This window comes from Oryx dammah, unplaced genomic scaffold, assembly GCF_014754425.2.
Source record: "Oryx dammah isolate SB20612 unplaced genomic scaffold, SCBI_Odam_1.1 HiC_scaffold_11077, whole genome shotgun sequence".
Taxonomy (NCBI): domain Eukaryota; kingdom Metazoa; phylum Chordata; class Mammalia; order Artiodactyla; family Bovidae; genus Oryx; species Oryx dammah.
Window position 1 is genome coordinate 8,068,138 of NW_024080471.1, and position 21,273 is coordinate 8,089,410.

At 47.4% G+C, this 21,273-nt stretch overlaps 1 long non-coding RNA gene across 1 annotated transcript in view; it reads left to right on the top strand.

The window, feature by feature from the left end:
• Positions 1–21,016, top strand: part of LOC120860505 — a 56,195-nt gene extending 35,179 nt beyond the window's left edge. The window contains exon 3 of the long non-coding RNA XR_005720341.1: positions 20,543–21,016. This is a non-coding gene — a long non-coding RNA (uncharacterized LOC120860505). The remainder of the gene's footprint in view (positions 1–20,542) is intronic.
• Positions 21,017–21,273: the final 257 nt, after the last annotated feature.

Here is a 21,273-nt window from a genome sequence, read left to right on the forward strand (position 1 = left end):
TAACGTTACGTTATATGGCTTGTGTCTTATCTCTATTGGAGAGCACTGATCTGCTGCACTGCCTTTGTTAAGTCCTGATAAAAGACGGATGGCTTGTTAAAACTCTCCTTGGCCAGAGAAAATGCTTTTACCCCATTAATACTCACACTGAAACAAAATGAGGCTGATTGGGGATGAACACAGCTTGGGCCCCTGCCTCCCTGGCCCTCTGGGATATGCTCGGGGTACTGGCTGGGGCAGCCCATGCCTTGTTCCCTGAATCCACAGCTCTCGACATTCTGGAATGTTTCTGCCTTAAGCCTTTATCCTTTCTTCCCTGAACGAAGTGCTTTGTCATTCCTCTTCGGGAGGAAGGTAGATGATGAAACCATGACCCAGAAAAATGATCTGATCTCACCAAGGTCATTACTGAAGGTCATGACCAAGCCAAGACGAGCATGCGGTCCACTTTGGAGTTTGCCTCCCTGAGCAGCCTGCAGAGGCTTTTCTGGTTGATGATCTTAGTTGCAAGAAGGCAGGTTCAAAACCCAGGCGGTGGGAACAGGGATTACAGAGTCTGTGAGCCCTGACCCCTCCCCTGCTCCTGGCATTCAGCAGCCTCCGGGCTCAATGACTTTATTTTTCTCCTCTCAGAGATGGAAAGTGCTGTAGTATTCCCCTTTGATGATTTAAAAGTGTTATGTGCCTTTTCCTCTTTCCTCTTTATATCCAGCTCTCTCCTTTCTCTGGGCTGCTTTTACACTCGTTTCCATAGTAACCACCTCTATTGTATCCCTGACTGTGAAGAGAAATCTTGCAGATGTTAGTAGGGATCCAACACCTTCCAGGAGATATTTTGATGCACTGTCTCCTTATCTTCCCGCACTAATTTTCTTGCCTTTCTTCTTCTGACAGCTGCCCCTTCCTCCAAGTACCTACAAGCCCTTGGGGATGGCTCTCCTCTTCCATATGAGCCTGGGGGTGAGCAGGGAGAAGGGTGATGCTGGAAGAGAAGGCAGAAATCTCTGGGTCTTATTACAAATCTTAATTCTTCCCATGGCTTTGACACAACATGCCAAACCTAAAAGCCCTTGGGGGTGGAATCAAAAGCGCCGAGGCCTGAGAACAGCGGGGTTAGGCGCTCCAATGGCTGTTAGACAAGCATCCTTACCTAGAGATTGGCAGAATTCACAGAGGCTGTCTTGGCCATCTTGAATATAAACCCCACCCAGCCGTCTCTCCGGTTCCCATCACCTCCACCCCAGCCTCATGAAAATCTCATGACCGTCTCTATGCACTTGAATGTCTTCATTCTGTGCATTTCCCTTGGGTCTCCAAGTCTTCTTTCCTTATTAGTTTGGAAAGGAGGGCAGACGTGCAAATAGAACACACACACACACACACACACGAATCAGGGCTTTGAAAACCCGCAACAACATCATCACCCACCTCCTTCCCAGAGCCAGGCTCAGCTGGCCATCAGGGAAGGGAAGGAGCATGGGTCTCCAACACTGACCTCCCGAAATTGTTTGAAGATCCTTTGCCCACCATTCCTCCTTGGAACTGGACATTATTCTTTTGATTACACAAGCCTGACAGCCTGATCATAATAAACATGTAAGTGAAGAGAACCTATTCCTTTCCAGCGGCATTATTTATTCACCTAAAGCAAAGGCTGTGCTATATTTAGCATCTGATGTCAGTGGGTTGTTTGATTTCTTGGAAATTGGCAGGAAGCCACCTCTCACATGATATATGAAATCACTGATAAATGCTTCTTTTCACCAAAAGAAAAACAGCTTAATAGATGCAGCCCTTTTCTGCTTCCCTCCCCTCCTCCCTCCGTCTCCTCCACCGTCCTCCCCCCTGCCTTTCCTTTCCTCGTCTGGGATTCGTCTTTCTGTGGCACAGCTCAGCAGAGCCTGTGAAGTGGAAATGAGTTGTTCAGTATCACAGGGCAAAATGAGGCTGTTGGGATGCTCAGGATGGTTTTTTTTTCCTCTCCTAGATCCTGGAAGGCTGCCAGAGTGCCAGTGAATCAGACGCACACGCACAAAAAGGCAAATCTATACAGCCGTGGCTTTATGGGGCCCAGTATTTATGGTGAAGCACTAGCTCCGGGTTGCTGTTTTGCAGGCGAAGATGGGAAATAGATAGTGATTCAGGATTGCCATTAAGTGAGAAAACAGCCCCAGTACAGATTGTGTGTAATAAACCAAATGCAGGGAGAAGCTGGAAGAAGCTGTGGATTTGCCACATGAGATCAGCCTTGGGCCCCATCAAGTTCAAGCTCCTGATTTGTGTGGTGGTTAATACCTGGTGCTCGGAACAAATCTTTCTGCTTTCACTCTGTCTTCTCTGCCATACACTGGGTCTATCACATAAAGCTAGTGGAGGGGTTGGGCAGGGCTGTGCACGTGAAATTAAATTAATTCTCGCCCTCCTGTGGAGATCCATTTATATGGCTTGAAGTACAAGATTTAATTACCCTTATCTTAGATCTTATAAGAACCAGCATCACTATTGTTCATGAATTCACCCAGCCCCTTTCCACCATCAGCTGTGAGGTTTAACTCAGGACCCTCAGCGGAAGCCGGGTGGATAGTCTAACTGGCCGCGGGAAGTGAGGAAACAGCAGCTTCAGTGGTGATTTATTTACATTTCTTTGTCCTGGGCTCCATTCAGTGACACCCTATTGGAAAGTATTCTGAAGACAAGAGAAGGGCTTGTTTTCAGCCCTTCAGCATCTTAGGTTCCCCTTCATTAAGGTCCCCTCTATAGTATGTTCTGTCAAGCAATCCTGGCTGGGTGATATTGACCATGGGCGTATGAGGGACTTGGAGAGTTTCAAAAACCCCACAGCGACACCAGCAGTGACTGGTCTTTCTCCCACCCCCAACACATGTGCATGACACTCATCTTCATCCTAGGTGAGAGAAAAAAACAAGGAAAGAGGAAGAAGTGAGAGCAGCAAAATCTGCGCTCTTTGTGTAGCTGCCTGAAGGTCTTACTAGGAAGAGGAATTGATGGATGGAGGGACAATAGAGAGATGAACAGATGGGCAGATGAATGATGGACCCTCATCAATTCCTCCATCAGTAAGAAAGCCCACAAAATGAACACTGGCTATAGGTCGAAGTTGTTTTCCATTCAGTCCTCAAATTTAGCATTCACTGAGGGCTCCATCCTAGGAACCACAGTAAGTGACAGCCTTTGTTTTAATTGGGATTATTTTTTTGATTCTCAAAATGAGGGGTATGGGACCAGATGACCTGTTAGCTCCCTTCCAGGCTCTGAAATGTTAAAGTTCTGTAATTGTGTGATTCTGTGATATTATGAGTCACCCAGGTGAATTAATGCTTTTCTGAGAGGTAGCCAGCCTCGTCTCCCCCAGGGGAGGTGAATGAGCTCTGTCTCAGACACAGATGCTTCTGGGACACACCCTACCAGTGTGACTGCCACTTCTCTGGGCCCTGAAGGAACCAATAAAAAGCCTTACTCTGGGTGAACATTTGCTCACTGAGAAAACTGCTCACTTGGGCTCTTCACAGGGTCACAGTATGTTTATAACAATGATGATGATTTCTGCTTTGTGCAAGGAATTTTTCTTTTGGTTCGAGCTGCTTGAGAAGCTGGCTATGGTTTCTATCAGCCCCGGATCTCACATGGAATAGTACCATGGCCTGTAGCAGAATGACACACAATAGCTGCAGTAACCGCCTCACCCATCTCTGGAGACTGGGCACGGTTTTCTTAGCACTGGGCTGCAGCCACGGTCTATTTTATCATAGTACCTTAGATAGGGATCAGTAAGATAGACGCACATCAAGACTGAGAAAGTTTAAAGGTTTGATTATCCTACAGTCCTTGGGGAGAGCACAAGTCACCTTGCAGGGCCATAAGGGGAAGCACCAGGATCAGTCAAGAGGCTGAGGGAGCTAGGGGGACCTATAGGTAAGAATCTTTATGTTTTTCATGGGGAGGAATGGGTGAGGTAGGAGAGCCAAGTTTAGATTTGGCCAGCTATGTGTAAAAGTAGGAACCCGTGAAATTCATGTTTGCAGTGACTGGGAAGAATATAGTTTAAAGCTGTCTGAGGAGTCCTAATATTGATGGATGTATTAGTCAGTGTGCGCCAGAGAAACGGAAGCAGTAGAGAGTGTGTATGTGTGTGTGGACAGAGAGAGAAAGGAGGAGAGAGCAATTGATTTTTAAGGTATTGGTTCATGCAACTTTGGAGCCTGACAAGTCCAAATTCTGCACAGTAGGCCAGCAGGCTGGAGACCCAGGGAAGAGCCAATGCTGCAATCCAAGTCTGCAGGCAGTCTGCTGGAAGTTTCATTTCTTCAGTGGGGACCATCAGTCTTTTGTTCTATTTAGGCCTTTGACTGATTGGAAAAGTCCTGCCAACATTACAGAGGACAATCTGCTTTACTCAAAGTCCAATGATTTAAACATTCATCTCATCCATATACACCCTCACTGAAACATCCAGAATAATGTCTGGCCAAATATCTGGGAACTGTGGTCCAGGCAAGCTGACACATAGAATTGGCCACAATAACGAGGTTATAGTTTGCTGAGGGGTACATGATAGACCCTTGGATGGCTATTAAAGCATCACTTTCAGAAATGTGAAGTATTTAAAGTTAATTCATGGTCACTGACTCCATAGGGACAGGACATCTGAGGTGTCCTCACCTCCCTAAACTTTCACCCAGGTAACTACACAAGCACCTTGAGAAAACACCTAATAGCTTACAAAACACGTTCATCCCATCCTCTCCCTGATTCTAACAATGGCTGACGAGGTCATCATCTCTGTCTCCGTATGAGAGACCAAAGAACGTGAGTGGAGAAGTGAGGTGACCTTACTCACCCAGGTCAGACAGCTCACAAGTGAAGAAAGCCAGGCTAGGCTCCAGCTTCTGGTTCAAGGTGACAAGATCTGGCTTAGTCTAGCATAGTCTTAGCAACTACCACATGCCAGGCCCTACTCTGGATGCTTCCATGTATTAATTTGCTTAATATTCAGAACAGCTCAGTGAGAAAGCCATCGCTATTGGCCCAGGCAGGGAGGGTGGCGGGCTGGGGTCTGAAGCCAGGCTGCTGTTGAGGATCTTCCTCATCCCCTCCCTCTCTTCCTTGCCACCCAGAGCTTGTGGTGCCCTCTCTTCCTGGTCCCCCACTCAGCACACTGCTGCACTTGCCACCCCCAGTCTACCCCTGGGGATGATTAATAACTATCTTGTCAGGCAGGGTAACTGAAAGCTGTAAGAGAAGATTGCACAAAGTTTTGGAAAGGAAAATACAGAGAAACCCCTACAGTGAAAAAAGATATCAGAATGATCACTTCATAAACATCACTTTTCAAAACATCATATCCAGGATTGGTCCTGGGTGCCCCAGCGCATCAAAAGGGGCCCCAAGGCCTGGCTTCTCTCTGCAGCTTTCATGCTGTCCCACAGTGGGATCCCTTTTGCCTTGTTCTCGCATTACATATTGGGCCCTGGTCCCACCTTCCCCATGATTTGCCAAATGAGGGCAACACACTCCTTTGATAAATCTGTACTAGGTGCCAGGCACTGTGATGAGGACCAAGAGCTGAGGGGTGAGGAGGAACGTGGGTCTGCCCTCAAGGCACTCAGAGCCCAGCGGAAGAGGTAGGGCTGCCCAGCAGGCAGCATCAACTCGGTGGCAGTGTCGCTGGCCCAGACACTGCCTCAGGCCAAGCACCCTGGACCCCCAGAAGGAGGTGTCACCAGCTCTGCCCATCAGATGCTGGCGGCTCTGGTGGGAGGGGAGGGTTAGCCTGGAACTGAACGGACAAATCCACAGGTGGAAGAAGAAGGGAAGGACAGCCAGGTGGAGGGAACAGTGTGTGAAAAGGCCCAGAAGCCTGAGTGCTCAGTTCTGCTCAGCTGGCACGGAGAGCACACGGGGCCACAACCAGGAAGGCATAGGAGGAAGGCGGGAGAGAGTGTCCGCAGCCTGGTGGCCTGCCTAGAATGAGCGGGGGTTTGTTTCCCTCTGAATAGCCTGCCTGGGGACTTCCCTGGTGGTCCAGGGGTTAAGAATCTGCCTTCCAGTGCAGGGGATGAGAGTTTGATCCTTGACTGGGGAACTGAGATCCATGTGCTGTAACTAGAGAAGCCTGAGCACCACAACCAAGACCCAGTGCAGCCAGAAAAAAAAAAAAAAGAAGAAGAAATAGCCTGCTTGGCCCCTGTGCAGTCCCACCAGTGCTTCTGAAGCTTCCTAAGCCAAGTGGGAAGGGTTCTGACACACTCCACGTACTTACTGAGTCATGGTTGGTGCTCAACCCTGGGAAGGATCCTCAGGGCATGTTAGAAGGTTAGATACTGGCTCCTGACCCCAAAGCATATATAGGCCAGATGAAGAGCAAGAAACAAGAAACATTATGGACCCTCAGCAGGAAGAATAATTAAACACCAGGCAGGGTGACCTCCATTGTGAGCGTGATGAGCGATGGTGAAGGAACAAGAGAGATGCTTCCACAGGAGGGTTTTAAATGAGGAAAAGCCCTCCTTTCCTGATGCTAAACTGGGTACAACCCTGTCCACTGACCTTTCCACAGGCCTTTTCCTTAGAGGATTCTCCAAACACAGCCTCACCAACTCTCATCAGCATGAGGACTTCTTTCCGTTTGGGGCCTGTACCTGTCAGTTTACCCTTGTCTAAGCTGAATTTTCTATCCTCAGCTAGACCTCATTGGGCCCTCACTGTGTTTAGATCTGGGTTTCAGGTCTCTTACTTTACAGCTTCACCTAAAACCAGCCAGCTCCTCCACTTAATACAGCCCAGAGCATAAAGATATTTCAATATACGCTTGAATAGTGGAGATTTGCACATGAGGCACCAGTTACAAGGAACCCTACTTCTGCACAGGCTGATCATCTATTATGGAGACCTTTGAATGCACTTGTTTGTAGCTGGTAGAGAGTTCCTTGGCCTACTGATCACTGTTTCTGGGGTTGTTGCTCCAGAGCAAAGCAGTGCCTTTGTGTGTATTTATTACAAAGACACTAGGCTTCCCAGGCAGCACTAGTGGTAAAGAACCCACCTGCCAATGCAGGCGACTTAAGAGACGCAGGTTTGATCCCTGGGTTGGGAAGATCCCCTGGAGGAGGACATGGCAAACCACTCCAGTATCCTTGCCGGAAGAATCCCATGGACAGAGGAGCCTAGCGGGCTATAGTCCATAGGGTCACAAAGAGTCGGACGTGACTGAGGCGACTTAGCATGCACACACTCATTACAAAGACATAAACCACACACATGGCCCATCTTCTCCTTTACACAGCGGTGCAGCCAGGGGTGATTGGAAAATGACATTTTAAACCCCACAGCAAATTACAGCAAGGAATCAGTGTGAAATTACTATCCTCTCCTCGGAGTTCCTTTTTAAAAGTCAGGCAGCAGAGCCCAGGATAAAAGTTGGCCTGTCAGACAAGCCCATTCAAGCTTGCAATTCCGCTGTCATTTGCCCGACGGGCTTGTGATAAAGAGCAAGGATAAAAAATCTGCCAAAAATAGTGCCACCGAGAAACCGACACCCAGGCCAACTTGGGAGCCAGCACCGTGCCAGCTCTGCCCTCCCCAGTAGGGCAGTGGCTCTGAGGATCTGTTCTGACAGAGATGTCGTGTGACCTCCAATTTCAGCACCAAGGAGAGGAAGGGCCGAAAAGAGCTCCAGCTGTGACTCCCCGAAGAAAGGGGAGGGCGAACAAAGTTTACATTGAAAATCTTGGCTTTCCAAACAGCATGTTGAGACAGCCCCACAGCAGACAGGTTTGCTGCAGGCCTGGAACTTGCCTGGGGTGGCCGCAACCTGGAGATTCACCTAGAAAGATTGTTAACACTGAGCTTCCTTCTCTTTGTACTTTTGCTGGGACTTCGATCCCTGGAGTGGTACCCTAGGGGCCTGAAAGAAAGAGATACCCCTCCTTGTAGCCGCGAGCAATGGGAGCCCAGGCAAATGGGCCAACTGGTGAACTTTGGAAAAGCCCACAGCCATGTGGCAGCAGGCGCTCTGGATACCCCAGGCCAAACAGAACCTGCTCAGCCCAGGTTTTGTCACCAGTTCTCGGGGGCGGGGGGAGGTGGCAGGCTGATTTCCAGGCTGTGTGCCCTGCCATGAGGGGGTGAGGCAGAAGGACACCCACACCTGCCAAGTGACTAACGCCCTTAGAGGTAAGAGGTCACACCCATGGACAGAAGCAGATTTTACTGTTTCAGCTCATGTTTATTGTGCCCCTGGGAGTGAGGTGCCTCCTTGGGACTCCCTAACTGCCGTGACAGGCAGGTCTCAGTCCTAGTTTATAGGTGAGTCCACTGCATCTCAGAGACGTTCACTAACATGCCCCAGTTCATTCACACTGTTGTGAAATGGGTAAGCCAGGAGTCAGATCCCAGTCTTTGGGACCCAAGTCCAGTGGTTTCCATCAGAGGCATCCACAAAACCTGCATCAGAGGTGGCAGCTCCCACAGAAGTGGGGGACCATTGTGGGGTCTGTCTTCACCTGCAGGGTGCAGCATCTCCAAACCCTTTGTCCCCATCTTCTTGTCTTGATGTCCTGTCACCCACTTGTCATGTGGAACCACCGACCAGATTTTAAAGTAGCCACAAATATCTGGCAACATAGAACCTGACTTGTGTTTGGTTGATAAAGACCCTCAGAGGAAATAAACACAGGAACTGCGAGGAGTCCAGGGTGGTAATCTTTCCCCAGAAAGGACCCCTCCAGGGGCCAGGGTGTCAGGGCAATGTATTGTCTAATAGGCCCCAAAGAACAACAATCATCATGACGGTTATCATAGAAACCACCCTAGGTACTACTAGACTTCGCATCTGGAGGGTGGTCCTGATGGATGGCTCGTTAGAGAGTTCATGGGGGCCCAGCTGTCCTCACTCCTGCTGTCTCTCTTTCGTGTCACTCACAAGTGCCTCCTGCAAACAGAACATTCCCTGGGGAGCTTTCCCCGGGGACCCTGATCTCTGGCATCCTTAAACAGCTGTCACACTGTCCCAGTTGTTTTTCAAGAAGGAGGTCCCCAGGGCTTCACCGAGGCAGACTTGAACTCAACCCTGCAGTGTTGATCTATCCCTTTTCATGTCCCCCTGGGAGAGGGGTGCCAAAGCCTGGGTGCCCATGGTTAGATCCTGGCAGCCTCTCAGCTTCTGCAGCTCATCACCTGTTGTTTTCTACCCAGAATATGCGTTTGGACATGTCAAGATCTCAGCGGCTCCTACAAAGGCAAACTCCTCTGGAGGAACCTGAGATTTCTTCTGCACAGACCAGCCTCACACCCCGTGGGGCAGTCTGTCAGCAAAGCGTTCACACTGGGCACGGAAGTAACGCATTAGAGAGGGTAGGTGAGGGAAGCCTTCATTCAGCACTTGATCTTGAACTTTGTATTTGCCAAGGGCTTTTAAGTCATTTCCGTTAGCTGTTACTCTTGAACGTCCTTAGGAGGTGGGTAGAAACTGGTGTCCTCCTTTTAAGAAAAAGGACATGGGGAGGGACGTGTCCCCAGGGACACACATCCATGGAGTGGAAAGGGTCAGAGACCTTGCTGGGGAGGCGTTCCGCTCAACCTCCATCCACTCTCAGCCCCCTCTGCATACAGTAAGCCAACAGGGAGGATGTTTCTGGAGCCTGGCTTTCATCCAGGAATCGTCCTGCATGTTAGCCTGCTAGAAGCCAGGTTGAGGTCTTTGTGACTGTCATGTGGCAGGTGAGGGGAGCCTCAGAGGGGTATGTGCTGTGCAGCAAATCATAGGAGGGTGAACAACTGCTGGGCACACAGAAAGCTGGTGCTCACTCCCCAGCCACTCCTGAGCCAGCTTTGAAGCAAGATGTATTTTTAAACACAAGCCTTGTACAGAAAATGTTCCCTTGCATGTCCCCATAGCCTACTAATGGGGCAACGGTTGGCAACCAACACCACCAGCCCGTGCTCAGGGCTGTGTTCTCAATTTTTCTTTCTATTCTTGTCCCCTGGCATACGATAGGGGTTGCTGTCCCAGGAGACTACAGGCGACTGACGAAAAAGGTTGCAGTCGACTCTTGCCTGCTCTCAATTTCAAGACTCTTTGATTTCGTTCAGACACTGGGCCTGTGGGTCTGTGTCCGTTTACCGAGTGTGGAACCATTATTTTTTTAAATTCTTCCAGCAGATTCCATGAAACTGCCCGATGTTTCCCAGAAGGCTGTGGTCCCCCTGCATCACCCTGGACTGAGAAGGGACTACGTTAGAAAGCCAGCTACCCATCTGGGGCGCGAGAAAGCAGCCTCTGTGATCCTGATAAATTTCACAGCAGGATCAAGGGCCTCATGTCCTTTTTTTGAAAATGAAAATAGCCATTTGGGGTCAACTTTCCGTCTTCCCATTGCTCTGATTAGAATTTATCTCCTTGTGCTTGTATGTGCTAAGTCGCTTCCGTCGCGTCCGACTCTTTGTGACCCCACAGACTGTAGCCTGTCAGGCTCCCCTGTCCATGGGATTCTCCAGGCAAGAACACTGGAATGGCTTGCCACTCCCTCCTCCAGGGCATCTTCCTGACTCAGGGATCGAACCCCCATCTCATGTCTTCTGCATTGCCAGGTGGGTTCTTTATCATTAGCGCCACCTAGGATCCTCTTCATTTCCTTGGCAAGAGAAAAGAAAATCACCTTACAAGCCCAAATTATTGCTAGAATGATTCCTCTACTTAATTTATTTAGGATGTCCTCCTGAATTGCCCTGGTGTGTCCCTGAGTATTATTATTATCTGTTACTGCTGTTGTTGTTTTAAAGGAGCCATTTCTAACCAGGGGCTGGGGCAACACCCTTTGTCCTCTGGGCCCCGGGTCCTAGCCCTCACCAAGAGAACCATTCCTGCACTGCTGTGTTTTTTTGAGTTATGCAATATAAACAGCTTCAAGGAGATGAGCTCCTCCAGTTTTGTTTTTAAACCCTGACTTCACTTGCCCTCTGCAGAGCTTGGCATTTGGGTGGTTTCCTCCTGCCTTCTCTGTTTTCCTTGCTAGAAAACAAAACACCCTTCCCTTGACCCTCCTCCAGGACCAGCCCTTTCCTCCCCAGACTCAGCAATGGAATGAACCACTGCTGATGGAAGGAAATTCACCAGGAATTGGTGAAGAAGCTACTGAGGAAGTCTAACACACCCCTGCTTTGTCTCTGCTCAGTTTGGACTCCTCTTTTTCCTCTGGTGCAGGCTCATCAGCTTGGATGCAGAGTGGGCGCCCAAACTGAGCAGAGACAAAGCACTCCTAGGTGTTAGATTTTCTCTGTAACTTCTTTACCCATTCCTGGTTCCCCCAAGTCAGGAGTACCCCAGAACATCTGAAGCATAATTCTGCTCAGCATATGCATTCACACCTGACTTTCCAAGAACACAGCTGATATGTAAAACATGTGTGACTGGAGTTAGGAGAAAAGTTCAAAAGGTATTGCAAACGTCAGCTCCACATTATTTTGCTATTTGCATCCCCTTAAAACAAATATTTGCAAAGCGTTTCATCGCTCATTAGACCAGACTCATGGTTTATCCTCCTAATGACTCCACGCAGTGGAGAAACCCTGCAGTCTTCTCGATGAGTTTGGCTTGGCAAAACGGCATGTAAGGCACAGTTGGATTATAATACAATTTTAGTCACAGGTTTCCTAAAACAACCATCCTAGGCTGAGTCACAGATTCCTTTATTTACACAGTTGTCTTAATGCAGGCAACCAATATTTTTAGAATAGTTATTAACTCTCAAATTTCTTATGGTGGTGATCCTACTTCCATCCATAACATTTTATTTTACAATATTCTGTCTTTCTGATCACCTCTAATGACTCAGGCTTGCAATCTATCTGGTGGGGGTCAGCACCTTCAGGATGAGAAGGTGCTTTTCATCCTTCCAGAAGTGTGAGTTTGGGAGGGAGGGCTGAAAGGTGGAAGGCATAGAGGTTTGGAAAATCGGGTGCCCAGGGCATGGAAGTTGTGAAGAGGGAGCCCAGTGGTAGGAATGGCCTGGGATAGAGTGAGAGGAGCCAGGTACTTGGCCTTTCCCACTGGATTCCAGAAAAGTACAAGAGAGAAAGAAAGAAAGAAAGAAAAAAAAGGAGAGAAAGGAGGGATGAAGGAAGGAAGGGAGGGAAGAAGGGAGGGAGGGAGGGAGAGAGAGAAAGAAAGAAAGAAAAAGGAAAGAAAAGAAAGAAGGAAAGACAAAGAAAGGGAGGGAAGAAAAGAAGACAAGAGAGAAAGAAAGAGAGACCGGAGAAAGAAAGAGGGAAAGAGAAAGAAAAGAAGAGAAATTACAGCTGTGGTTGGGGCGGGGGGGGGGGGGGCGATGTTGGATAGGCCTGGATATTTTTGCATCAAGAAATGCTTCCAGTTCTACCAACTGAAGCTAAGCCAGGGCCTCTGACAAAGCCACACGGCATCCTCTCGTCTCTTCAAGCCTTTCAGAATTTCTCTACATTTTTCCAGCAGTAGGAGCAGCTGCTGCGAACCTCTCATTTGCCAGCTCGCAACCCTACCCACTCTTCTCCTTCTGTTTCTCTCCTTCAAGGTCAAATCCCAGTGCACCTCAACTTTTCAGTGAGAGCCTCAGCCCTCAGTGTCCCGGGGGTGGGGCGGGGGTGTGTGTGTGTGAAGGGGCGGGGATGAATCTGCTGGGGCCTTGACTTTCTCACCCATGTTTCAGATGTGCTGGGGTGTAATGGTAAACAGCGTCTCCCTTGCTGCCAGAACGGCCTCTCCACCCCAGTCCTGTTCCCATCACCCTAGGGGTTCCAGTAATAGGGCGTAAAGCAAACAAAGAGAAACAGTAATCTGGTGTTCCAATTGCATTTTTTGTTTTTAGAAAATGTTAATGATAGGTTATTTGATTACCCTAGGTTTGGCTCTGCCTGCTCGGCATTAAGCACATCTGGTATTTAGTAACAATATAAGTAGCAGGAGTTTTTTTGGCACTTGAAAATAAGCTCATCCAATGTTGCCATGCAGTTTGGAAACTCGTCAGAGAGGCCAGCCAAACTTGTGGAGATACAAGACTTTTTCTGTAGGCCGGGCAGCTGGCCAGGACAGCTAAAAAATGTGAATTGGCTAAGAACTGCTGCCACGCAAACACTTCTGGAAATTTCTGTGCTTGGGCCTGCCAAATCCATTATGCACAACATGAATTACAAGACTTTCTATCTCTCCAAGCAGTTGCTTTTTGAGCTTAATTCTCCTATGCACTTTATGAAACATACACACACAACCAAAATGAGAAAAACACCCTCCCCCAAATCCACTACCATTAAAAAAAAAATCTCTTTCCACTGGGGCTGCCAAGCTCACAACTTTTCCTGAATTAGGAGAAATAGCCTCAAACTTCGGGTTGAATTACATTAAATCTAACACGTGGGAGGCAACTGGGCTTCCTGGAAATTCTAGAAAGGAAAGATGTCTCGCATCATGGAGACAGCCTAATGTCTAGGTGGGAAACACAGAGTAACAGAAAAACTTGGAAGGAGAAAAACATATACACCCTTCACTTGGCCTGTCCGGTCACCAGGGCTTGGACTTTAATGGAATCAGACCAGGGAGCAAACCTTTTAAGCAGAATGTGTTTCTTCGGCATGGAGGCTGCGGCCCTGCCTGGAGATGTCTGGGTCCGCCTTGAGGTCTGGCAAGCCTGTCAATCATCTGGGCAGGATTTGAAGCAGAGGGTGGACCCTGGAGGACAAGCCACAGCTGGCCAGGGTGAAAGCAAGGAGGAGAGGTGCAGCCAGCACTTGTAGTCAGATCCTGGGTCTGCCCGGGCTTCCCTCCCTCCCAAGGCTTAAAAAGCTTTGCATCATTTCATTTCTGCTTCCAAACTGAGACTTGCCTCTTGCTTGTGATTCAGAGGTACTAGATTACTCAGACTCTGCCCGGGATTGCTGTCAAGGGCCTGGAGCTCCACTCCTATTCTCCAGAAGCGCTGGGATGACATTTTTCATAGGACACACATAATAGCTACTATGAGATAATCATATTAGCCCATAATGAGACAGAGAGTACAGCTAAATCCTTCCGACTCCCACTGGGGCTGACGCTTTCTCCATACACAGCCCTTTTCGTGAGAACTGTAAGGTCGCTGCAGGTGTTTTTTTTGTCTTAGACAATGGTGTCAATTTCACTAAGTCCCAACTCTAAGTGTTCAAAAAGCCCATGGTCCCCACGATGTCACTGACCCAGTGAATGAATAATTAGCTACTCCAGTGTGCCTCGGTTTCCCTCTCTGTGTGTGCTGTGGCCATTCTCCCAGGGCAGGAGAAAAGTCGTGTGATTGGATATCGGTCTCTACCTCGTATTTTTGTCACTCTGTTACCTACCTCCTTCGAGCTGCAATCTTTTAAGTCTCAGTGGGCATCCTCTCTTGTAAAATGGGGCCAGTACCAGCTTCCTCTTAGCGCTACAGTGAGGGACCAAGTGCGGTCGTAATTACACAACTTCTTTGTAAACTGTAGCACAGTATACAAATGTGAGTTGTTCATAGTATCTTTCAAGTCCTAATTGTAGAAATGTGATCACTTAAGTTACTGGGAAAGTAACACAGCAACTTGTAGCAGGATGAGGGTGGAGGATGGGATCCGAGCAGTCCACGCACATGAGCAATGGAACCCGGGTCTTTATCGGGGCTGTCAGTGAGAAGAGATGCTCGTTTTCTGCAGCTGTTACAGGACGACCTCTCTCAGTATAACTCTTCGTTAAAGTGTGTCCCCTCCTTCCTCTCCCTCTCCCTCCTGTCCTCTCTCTTTTCTTTTTCTTTTTTTTAGGAATCAATTGGTAGCAATCACTCTTAATGTCCCATTGGACTAGATTGACCTGAGATTGAAGGTGAGGCTGCCAGTTGCTAATTAGATTTCCTTTCCCATCGTGAACTGTATCCCAGAACCATCGCTCACACGAAGCAGTTAAACAGGTTTGGGCATTTGAAAAAAAGAAAGAGCCAGGGCCCCAAGAAAGCAGTCTTGGCCTCATTTCTATTTGGCTCACATTGTCTGTCCTGTTCTTGCTTAAATTTGGATTACAGGACACATTTTTCTCAGTTTCCTTTTCTCGTGTTCCTGGATCTTTGTTGTAGAATTGTAGGAAACATAGAGTCAGGGGAGTCAGCCAGAAAGGATCTCTTTCTTCCCGGGAAGGTCTGGGGCCCCGTCTCAGACACCACGTGTGTGCGGCGCCTGTCTCCCCTTGGCCCCGGCCTCCTCTGCCCCATGACGGTTGTTGTTTTCTTCACGATGGCCATCATTCAGGGCTTTTAAATTCTAATTAGTTCAAGGGCTTTTTCCTTTCTCAGTCTGAAGACAGTCCCCGCAGTCACCACCAACACACACACAAACACACACACACACACACACACATATACACACACACACATACACACACGCACACACACACACACACACACACACACACACACACTGCTTCCGCGGAAACCAGGCCAGCCTGGTCCCTGTATGCTGGGGCTGCCCAGCAAAGATCCAGAGCTTGTGAATCAGTCTGAGTTCAGTCAAAGCGGAAGTGTGGACAGAAAGGGGCACAGAAGGCCACTGTTCAGCCGCTGCAGAGGGAGAGGATGGAGGCTGGGGCTGGGGGAGGGGGCGGGGAGGAAGGCACAGCCACGCCAGCCGCTCCACCCCAGGCAAGGACAGTGACACCATGCAGGCACATATCTCATTATAGCACCAAGGTGGCTTTGCCCGCCCAGCACTCGAGGCCAGGTACCATCTCCCATTCTAACCAGCGGGCACCAATGTTGGTACGGTCACCAGGATGAGCATGGAGTTTTCTGAAGCCAGAGTCAGACTGTGAAGCATTCCCCTGACATTGTAACACCCAGCCAGTCACTCCTGTCATTTACCTTTGAGGTTCACCTCTGTGAATCATAATCATAAATATTCATGGAGCATCCCTCATCTCTCAGCCCGTCAATGTGAAGTAGCTTCATTCTCGTGGGAGCCCTATCACCACTTTGCAATGAGGTAGGCAACATAATTACCCCTCATTTTCAACTGAGGGGACCAAAGCTTGGGTGGGTGAAGTGGCCTGGCCAAGCTCTCAAACTGTAGTAAGTTGCGGGCGTGCTGTGTGGGGCAGCCTGGAAAGTCACCGTGCTGCCACTGCCTGGGGCTTGGCGCTGTTCACGTCTCACCCCTGTCCTGTTTCATTAAGACTGCTTTTGCACTGGATGTCAGAATGGTCTCCCTACAGGGACACATGCGGAGATGCATATCCTCATTCCTCTTACACGTGAGGTCAGCCGAGCGCTGGGTTGTGTCACCAGCCTTGTCTCCCAGGTGCGTGGTGACTTCTCAGAGTGGGTCTGAGACACCTTCTACCTGGCCAGGCTTCATCTCCCTCCCTCCCTCATTCCACTCACTAGGCATCATCACCACCACGAGAAAAGCTTGCTCTTCTCCTTATCAGGTTAACAGAAGAAAGGATCACTAAAATGTCACCTTTGGGGTCAGATCCATGGGTCAGTGTTGAATACACAAACCATTCCATCTGACTGGTTTTTTCATTTATTTTTTTCTTGAGGTAACAGTTGACCTACAGTGTTGTGTTAATTTCTGCTGTACAGCAAAGTGACTCAGTTATACATATATATACAATTCTTTTTCATATTCTTTTCCAAATTATGGTTTATCACAGGATATTGACTATTGTCCTCTGTGCTATAAGCAGGATCTTGTTGCTTATTCATTCTATAGGTGAAGGTTTGCATCTGCTAATCCCAGACTCCAATCTATCCCTCTCCCACCTCTCTCCCCCTTGGCAAGCACAAGTCGGCTCTCTATGCCATCTGACATGTTGAAAGTGAAGACTGTTTTCCAGAGTTGATGCCATTTTCGAGTATTCAATATTCGCTGGGTACCTACTGTGTGCTTACTATGTTAGTAATAGTCCAGGCACTGTTTCAGGCACTGCCTTGAAGTGTCTACAACGCTTAGAATAGGAATAAATACCCCTTGAAATCCTAGCGTTCCAGAGAAATCTTTTCCTGTGACTTGGCGCAGAATCCAACTCTTCCTCTCCAAGGTGATGGCTCTAACCATGACAGATATTTAAAATGCCTTCTTGTAATGGTTATCTGATGTTTCTAAATGTGATTGCTAATGGCATTAATCAGTCCTTCCTATAAGCAACTGGTTGAGCTACTGTGGGTATGAGAAAAGGACAGACAGAGGGAGACGATACAGCCGTCACTATTGTTTCTAGATGACAAGACTAATTGTATATTACCATGGTGTAATTATTGGCATTACATATCACCTCTATATCTTATTTACATCTTGCTGTTGTTGAGCCACTCGGTTGTGTCTGATTCTTTTCGACCCCATGGACTGCAGCATGCCAGGCTTCCCTGTCCTTCACTAGCTCCCAGAGTTTGCTCAAATTCATGTCCATTGAGTTGATGATACCATCCAACCATCTCATCCTCTGTTGCCCTCTTTTTCCTCCTGCCCTCAATCTTTTGCAGCATCAGGATCTTTTCCAATGAGTTGGCTCTTTTACTTATAACTTGGGTTTGTGAGACATTACAGAGAAACCCAAACAAACTTTTTGGCCTACCCAATAATACTCAAGAAGTTAATTTTTTTTTTTTTTACAAACCTTAGGTTTGACAGATACTAAATTCTGTTGCCTAGTAACCCTTTCCTAGATCATAAGTGTATTTGTCTTTTATTGCCCTGTAACAAATTAGTGCAAATCTAGCAGCTTAAAGACACACACATTTATGATCTCACAGCTGCCACAAGTGAGCTGTGTCCTCTGCCCAGGTTCTCAGGAGCCTGCCATCAGCCTGTCACCTGGAGCTGGGGTCTCAGCCAGGCTCAGGGTCCTCAGCCAAGTTCACAGTGCTGGTGGTTTAGTTGCTAAGTCGTGTCGACTCTTTGCGAGCCTATGGACTGTAGCCCGGCAGGCTCCTCTGTCCATGGGTTTTCCAGGCAAGGATACTGGAGTGGGTTGTCATTTCCTTCTCCAGGGGCTCTTCCTGACCCAGGGATCAAACTGCATCTCCTCCTTTGCAGGTGGATTCTTTACCACTGAGCCACCAGGGAAGCTCACCCAAGTTCACAGGGCAGAATTCATTCCCATGAAGCTGTAACTCTCCTGGCAGTTTACATCTTCAAAGCCAGCCAGGGAGATAGAGAGAGTAGGCTGCTTAGAGTCTCTGACCTCTAGACCTTCTTTTAAACGGCTTGTCTGATTAGGTCAGACCCACCCACCATAATCTGTCTTTCGATTAACTTACAGTAACTGATTAGAGATCTTAATTACATCTGCAAAAATCTGTTCACCTTTGCCACATAACGTAATGAAATCACAGCAGTGATATCCTATCACCTTTGCCAGATCCTATTGGCTAGAAGCAAATTAAGGTCCTTCTCACTCTCAAGAGGGAGAGATTATACAAGAGCAAGGGGTCTTAGAGGTCATCTTCGAATCTGCCTTCGACAATAAGCTACTGGAGTATAGGAAGGTTGTGATATGTTTTTTGATGTGTCATTACATTTAGCAGAGTGATAGGCACACAGTAATTCATGGACACTAAAAACTTAGCGACTGACAATAAATTCATATAGTAAATATATGAATATAATAAATTCATATTTTTTAAACTGGGGTATGGTTGCTTTACAGTGTTGTGTTAGTTTCTGCTGTACAATGAAATGAGTCAGCTATATGTATATATATATATCCCCTCCCTCCTGGACCTCCCTTCCAACACCCCCATCATCCCACCTCTCTAGATCATCAGAGAGCACCAGACTGAGCTCTCTGTGCTATACAGCAGCTTCCTACTAGCTGTCTATTTTACACATGGTAGCATATATTTGTTGTTATTCAGTCGCTAAGTCGTGTCCGACTCTGCAACACCATAGACTGTGCAGCACACCAGGCTTCCCTGTCCTTCACTATCTCCTGGAGTTTGCTGAAACTCATGTCCATTGATTTGGTGATGTCATCCAACCATCTCATCCTCTCTCATCCCCTTCTCCTCCTGTCCTCAGTCTTTCTCAGTATCAGGGTCTTTTCCTGTGAGTCAACTCTTCACTTCAGATGGCCAGATTATTGGAGCTTCAGCTTCAGCATCAGTCCTTCCAATGTATATTCGGGGTTGATTTCCTTTAGGATCAACAGGTTTGATCTCCTCGCTGTCCAAGGGACTCTCAAAAGTCTTCTCCAGCATCACAGTTTGTCAGTCCTAATCCCCCAATTTACCCACCCGCCAACCCCTTCCCCATGTCTACAAGTACCTAGAGCTGTGTCTCTATTCCTGCCCTGAAAATAGGTTCATATTTTTAAGACACGAACTTTCTTCCAGAGCACACTCTGGAAAAGGTCCTTTTTTCCCTCCATTGGTCTTCATGGGTTGGGATGGAGGGAAGTGTGACTAGTTACCGATCCAAAGTGTCTGTGGTTGAAAGGAAGGAAAAAGGAGCTGGGAAAGTGAGGCTTCATTCCATCTCCTCCTCTGAAAGCTGTGAGTGCTTCCTCAGCCTCGAAAGTGGAGGAAATAGTACCCGCCTTCCCTGGCAGGGTTGCTGAACAGGCAAAATGACGCTGGGCAGAGAGGGCTTTGAAAAAACAAGCTGTGGGTACAAAGGTTTTATTGTCCTGACGCAGATTGCTATGGAACTGGTGATTAATAATACACTGTTATCTCAAAAGGTGGATGTGTGATCACATAACCAAGAGAGGTTTTTTTTTTTTTTTTTAATGATAAGCAGGGAGGCACTCTCAAGAGACAGCCCAAGTGTCTCCCAGAAACTGGGGGATCCCCTTTCCAGGCACACGTTAGAACCCTTTCTGAACTTCCTTCAAAGTTTTACCCCAAAGCTGCTATATAGCACAGGGAGCTCTGTGATGAATAGAGGGATGGGATGGGGGTACAGAGTGAGGCTGAAGAGGAAAGGGATAACTATATGCATATAGCTGATTCCCTTTGATGTACAGCAGAAACTAACACAACATTGTAAATCAATTATACTCCAATTGAAAAAAACAAATAAAAAACAAGTTTTACCTCAAAGTTGAGCTCTAAATCAATAACCTCTTCTGCATGGATGGACCTAGAGATGATCATACTAAGTGAAGTAAATCAGACAGAGAAAGACAAATATCATATGATGTCATATAAGTGGAATCTAAAAAAAGAGATACAGAGGAACCTATCTACAAAACAGAAACAAAGCTACAGCCTTGGGAAACAAATTGATGGTTACCAAAGGGGAGAGTAGGGGAGGAGGGATAAATTAGGAGTTTGGGATTAACATACACACATTACTATGTATAAAATAGACAATCAACAAGAGCCTACTGTATAGCACAGGTAACTCTACTCAATATTTTATAATAACCTATATGGGGAAAGAATATGAAAAAGAATGGATATATGTATAACTGAATCTCATTGTTGGACACCTGAAACTAAGACAACATTGTAAATCAACTATATTCCCATATAAAATAAAAATTAAATTTAAAAACTCTCTTCCACAGCATCCACAGCCAGATTTCATGGTCCCCTGGTCCTCTGTGTATCTGGACCTGGCACACTAATGAAGGGAGACAGACACTGGAGAGTCAGAGGTCAGCCCAAGTGGTACAGCTACACAGAACCAATGCACATACAGTCCCGACTGGGAAGACAGCTTTGAAGAGCAAGGGCCCACTGGGCAGGCTTCCCTCCTGCAAGGAAAGAGTCGGCTACTGATGTGTTAAGATTCGATTAACACAGGAAATAAACATGTAATAAATAATAGCAGTGTAATAAGCATGGTTGTCATTGACATGGTTCTATCAGTTGAAAATATGAGATCTGGAGGATAGGTTTCTTAGGCTTATCCTGCCCTTATTTAAAAGAAACTGACATATGTAATTTATAAAATAGAAGATAATTTTAAAAGAGTTGGATACTGACTCGTTTTCTCAGTTTAACCACTGCCTTGTTCTTTTGACTGAAAAAGGATGTTTATTTTTAAGAACTGATATTTAGAGTCCAGGGCTTCCCAGGTGGCTCAGTGGTAAAGAATCCACCTGCCAGTGCAGGAAACATGGGCTCAAAATCTAGGTTAAGAAGATTCCCTGGAGGAAGAAGTGGCAATCCACTCCAGTATTCTTGCCTGGGAAATCCCATGGACAGAGGAGCCTGGCGGGCTACAGTCCATGGGGTTGCAGAGTCAGACGTGACTGAATGCGCATGCGCACGCATGCGCACGCACGCGCACACA